We start from the raw sequence: 6000 nt of genomic DNA, 5'->3' as shown, positions 1-6000 counted from the left end.
TTGAGAGGGTTTAATTTATATAGGTTGATTAAAAATTAGAGCATAATAATAGCATTTATGTAGAAAACAAGAATGTAAAACTATTAAATATATTCAATTTGAGGAGATGGTGGATATATATATAGTATAGCAATTTGTGAAGGTTACATATTTGTCAATTCTTAACCTAAAAATCAAAGATGCGTTTATTTTCAATGATTCTAACTTATTCCTATGAAATTGTTTATTTTGGTAGAAAATGATTGGTTGGTTTATTTAGTAAAAGGAAAAAAATACTGATTGTCTTTACTTTATAACGAATTAAGATGGTAAATGGAGTAAAAATATTGACAACTCTATTTCCTTTAAAATAAATTATAAATCTTAAGAACTATAACATTAAGGTATGGAAAATTTTCATTTAAGTCCCTTTATAATTTATAAAATTTTATTTTAGCCCTCAAAATGATACAAATTTAATTTAATTTTTAAAAGTTATAAAGATATAGATTATTAAAATGATAAAATTTCATTTTACTATCGTAAAAATAAAAATTTAATTCCAACTCCCCTATTAATCACATAAATAATATAATTATTTACCTGTAACGCCCCAATTTTCGGGAATTCTGTGAATGTTGGCATAGGTTTAATTATGTTAGTGGGCCTCTAGAAGGCCCAAGCTTAAGATAGAACCCGTCAATTTTAGTTAATTTTTGTTCCATAAGAAAAAGGGGGTGAAATTACGAAATAGAACCTATGTGAAATTGTTTGAAATGCTATAGGCTAAATTGAAGTGGCCAAATAAATAGGAGTGCAAAATAGGAGGATTTGCATGACAAACCTCCCATTTTACATGAAGTGGCTAGCCATCATGTTGTTGTAGACAAAATGTACACTTGATATCCATAATTTATGGTACAAATTGATACAAATTGATAATAGGTTAGGTAAATGTTTCATGATAATAGGTTAGGTAAATGTTCCATGATAATAGGTTAGGTAAATGTTCCATGATAATAGGTTAGGTAAATGTTTCATGATAATGGGTTAGGTAAATGTTTCATGATAAGAATATCATGTCTTTTGTATTAAAGAATTAAATGGATGAAATATGAAGTTTTATTAAAAGAAAAGGGGTGAAAAGAACAAAGTTTTGTCCATCTTTGTTCATCATAGCTGAAAGTTAGAGAAGAGAAAGGAGGAGAAAGCTCTTGAGTATTCGGTCATTAGGAGGAGGAAAATTGAAGGTAAGTTCTTGGTACCTTGCTTCTATTTTGAGGTTCATGAGTTCTTCTTGATTCTACCTTAACTCTTGAAGTATATTTTGATTTTTAGTTGTGTTGTGAGCATTTGGTCATGAATTAAAATGAAGGAAATGGTTGTTGTTTCATGTTCTTTTGATGAAAAATGGAAGATATGTGAAGTTGAGCCAAACAAATGAGCATGCATGTGCCTTAGATGCTAAAGGGAAAAATCGGCTAAAATGTTGTGCTTTGAAATGATGAAATGGAGATTATGCTTAAGTAAAAATCATAGATATGTGATGATTGATTGGTGATATACATGTTTAAATAACATGCATGCAAGATAGGTGTATGAAAGAGTGATTTGGTAATAAATCTGCTTGGGACAGCAGCAGTAACGTGACTTTGGAAAATCACCATAAATTGTGGGAGATGAATTCGAAGCTGAATAAATTATGTAATTAAAGCTTATTGAGTCTAGTTTCTAATGAAATAAACAAGAACATATTTTGAATTCTGTACAATGAGAAATTTGATTCGTAATGAAGAGTGGTCAGATTAGTCAAACAGTGAAACATGGGAAACTTTGAGAAAAATCTGGTATTGATTGGCTAAACCAAAAATTCTGAAAATTTTATGGATAGAAGATATATGAGTCTATTTTAAGGGAAAATTAACGGCACTTGATTTGGAGTTTCGTAGCTCCAGTTATAAATGATTTAGTGACTGTTGCTCAGGAAGACAGCTTGCAGTGAAATTATGATTATGTGGTAAACATTGACAAAAATTTGTTAATGAGTTGCTTATTAATTTCTTATAAGCTTACTATGATATGTAAGTGTGGTTGACTGAATATTGTAAGGGGTTAATACGTAGTTCGTATTTGAATAGTTAGATTAACGTGTTAGTAATCCAATTGTAGGCAGTTCGTGTGTGGATCTCGTCAGCATATCGTCGGAAACAGGTGTGTAACTAACACCCTCTTTCTTAGTCTAGATCGGCAAAAGCCGAAAAGCCGAAATGCCGAAAACTGGTATTTTGTAGATTTGCGAGTGTGCGAATGCTCGTGAGGTAAATCGATTAATGTTTTTGGTAAGCTGCAAAATTTGGACTGCAAAGTGCATGATTTCTGTGCCCTCAATATTTTTGGGCTTAATAGGCCAAAATTGGAATAATGGGCCAACGGACCCAATTCGGTAAGAACCCTCGGTACGTGATTCTGTTAGTACGTGAAAAGTAGGAATATGCATGAAAAACCCTAAAATAGATAAATTACTGAAATACCTTTAAAAGTGGAAAATTTACAGTTTTACCCCTAGTAGATGAATTACCGAAATACCCCTAGGGTTAAATTGACCTAAATGCATGTTTGACTGTTGTTATTTACTGCATGCCATGTTCTTATTATCTAGTGCATGGGACTGGGATATTGACGGAGGAAGTACTGAAAGTGGCTTGTCCACGTACTGGAGACTTTGCCTCAATTTATCGTTAAGCTGAGCGACAAGGTCAAGCAATCGTGGAGTGTTAAATGGGTGGGTTGAGTTATTCCCCACATGGAGTGTATGGCTGGTATGGGTGGAGTGTAGTGGTTGGTGGGTTGAGTAGTCTCCCCAAATGGGCTTGCATATGTTATTGATGTTGCATGTATTTTGAAATGGGCCTATGGGCCATACTGTTATCTGAATAAGGGGCTAAGGCCCAGTTTATTGTAATCTGAAAAGGGTTTTGGCCCAGTACCACTGTTACCCAAATGGGCTTGCATATGTTTACTGATGTTGCATGTATTTTGAAATGGGCCTATGGGCCATCTTCATTATCTGAATAAGGGCTAAGGCCCGGTTATTGTGATCTGAAAGGGCTCGCCCAGTACCACTGCATTACTGAATGGGCTTAGGCCAATAGGCTTGAGTGACTTGGGCTTTGAAGGGTTTTCCTTACACCGAGTTTCCCCAAACTCACCCTTTTATTTTCATCCACGCAGAAATCCCCAACCATAGTGGGCTTGGAGTGTGAGGGAATTCGAGTGGCCACCCGCTCGAAAGTTTGATTTTCTTCGGTGAACTGGACATCCTTTTATTTACGTTTGAAGTTTTTGGGCTTTTAAATGTAATAAGGCCACTTAATTATTTTTTATGGTTTTAATATGTATTACTAAGATAGGTAATACTTATTTTAACTGTTGAAATTGGATAGCTTTAGGGCGCGTTTTCAAAAACAACAATTGATTTCAAAATAACACGACAACAAGCAAAGCTTCCGCAATAAAAGTATTTTCCAAAATTAATCATTTTTCCTAAAAATGACTTAATCAAATCGGTTTCCTAGAAATATCCATGACGTTAAGGTGTGGCAATGGCAGTATGCATGTCTAGGATTGGATCCGAAGGGAGCTTGGTACTTAAGCAGTCCAATGGACTCACCACCTCTTTTCCGGTTTCCTACCTGGTGCACAGCTTCCATTCACTTTAACCCTTAATGAATTAATCTTTTGAACATTAAGTACGATTTTCTGGACTTAGAATGGATTTTTTTTAACGTTTTTGATGTGGCATGCCGGATCCGGCCATAACTTCTGGGCCGAGTTTGGGGTGCTACATTACCATTCTCTCGACCTATATTCAAAAGAGTATTTATGTGATGGTCATCTTAATTAACATAACTTGACTTTTTTTAAACAAAATCTTCTGATTAATTAAAATCAATAATTGGAATTACTACTAGTAATATCCCAAATCAATTAATTTTAGTAAATCAGAGTTACCTAGTGCTATTATGATTTGTTCCCACCGTTATATTAAAACTATAATTGTCGAAACCTTTTTTATTTTGGAAAACGAGGATCGACTTTAAAACGAGATATGGAGTCACCATCGACCCTTTTTTGAGGTGAAATCGGATCACCTTGAGGCTAATCATTTTAATAAAACATTTGATTTATTAAAATAATAATTTTAGGTCTACGAAAATTGAGAAAAAAGGGTTCGGGAGTCGGTTACGCACGAGGAAGGGTTAGCACCCCTATAACCCCCAAAATTGGTACCAATTGATTATTGAATGTCCTATCCTTGAAAATTTGAAAAGAATTTAAAATACGATTCCTTTAAAAATGTATGAACAATTCGAATTGGATTTTAAGATTCTCTCGCTCCAAAGAAATAAAATACCACATCCAGCACGTTAGGACATGATACCTTAAGCCTCCAAAAATTGAGATCACCTCCTAATTTCCAAAGCACGCAATGAACTCTTAAAAGGGTACTCCGTTATTTGGCAAAACAGAAAAATCGAAACCCAACACGTTAGGGTATGACTTCCCGAATTTCTCCAAACACGAAACATTGCCTTGTTTTGAAGAGTTTCTCAAATAAGCAATTATAAAATCGGCTCAAAATATATTCGTTTGGTTTACTTTATAGTAAAAAGCAATCGACGTTGGGCGAAAATGCGTAATTCTTTTTTATAAAAAAATAAAATAAAAAAATCATGATGCAATAATAAGAAACTAAAACATAATTATAAGCATGAAACTATAATAAGTGGATACGAATCGAAAAAAAAAAACACGTGATATACAGAACTACATGAAAACTAGGAACCAATATAACATAAAACAATTTAAAAACCATATGAACAATATACAAAGGGATAACATATATTAGAATTCAAAATAGCTTATATGTATAAAAACGGATAATATATAAGTGATTATTAAAGTATACACTGAAATGAATAATATGTAACATAATTTCAAATAAAACAAATTGACTTAACAAATGACATACATATTTTTACGAAAATAATAAATGAAAATAATGTATATACAAAGATACCAAAGTAATTAAAATAAATAAAATATGCAATTTAAAACAGGATCCTCAAAAGAAAGCCAAATTATATATGAATAATTTTAAAGAATATATATATATATATATATATATATATAATAAGTTTAGAAGAAAATATTTACATAAAAGGAAGTCAATAATGTACAATTAGAGCAAAAAAAACTTTGTATAAGTTATGCATATACATGCAATAAAGAAAACTTAATATAAGTAAAGTATATAAATACAAAATAAAATATGAAAGTATTTTGGAAGGAAAAACAAATAAATATGCACATGAAAAAATCAGTACATAAACATTCTTATTTTGTTAAAATAATATATATAAATATATATATCAATTTTGTTTAACAAAACTAATTGTTAAAATAATATATTCTTATTTTGTAGAAAAATGAATAAAAACTTAATTGGAAGAAAAACAAAATTAAAGGGACAATTTATGAACAAAGCAAACCATTTAAACAGAATTTTGGGCCAAAGTAAAACGTGCTCCAACATTTGGGGACTGAAAAAGCAAATTAACCAAACCCCAAAACAAACCATTTCAGCACGGACCTAGATGAACACTCGTGCAAATTCCTGGGCCAATTTAAAAGAATTAAAGAAACCTTTGGAAGGGCCCAATCGAACTCTAGTGCAAAAAGGGGAGGACTGGCCGCGCAAATTACCCATTTAAAGTAAAATACATGGACCCAGCCTGGCAATTGGGTCAACACGCTTTCCCCCACCCCAAAATACTGCTGCTTTTAAAGTTTACCTTCTTTTATTATTAAAAAAAAAGGTAAAACTTGTTTTAAAATCAATTTTTTGCTAAACACATCTAACTTTTGTTTCTTTAAAAACCTAAAAGTTTTATAATCACTCAACTCACACACCCCAGCCGAACGACCAAATTTTAACCGCCCCAAATCCGACCGTGGCGA

Source organism: Gossypium arboreum, chromosome 11, assembly GCF_025698485.1.
Source record: "Gossypium arboreum isolate Shixiya-1 chromosome 11, ASM2569848v2, whole genome shotgun sequence".
NCBI lineage: Eukaryota > Viridiplantae > Streptophyta > Magnoliopsida > Malvales > Malvaceae > Gossypium > Gossypium arboreum.
Note: the sequence above shows the minus strand (reverse complement) of the source record.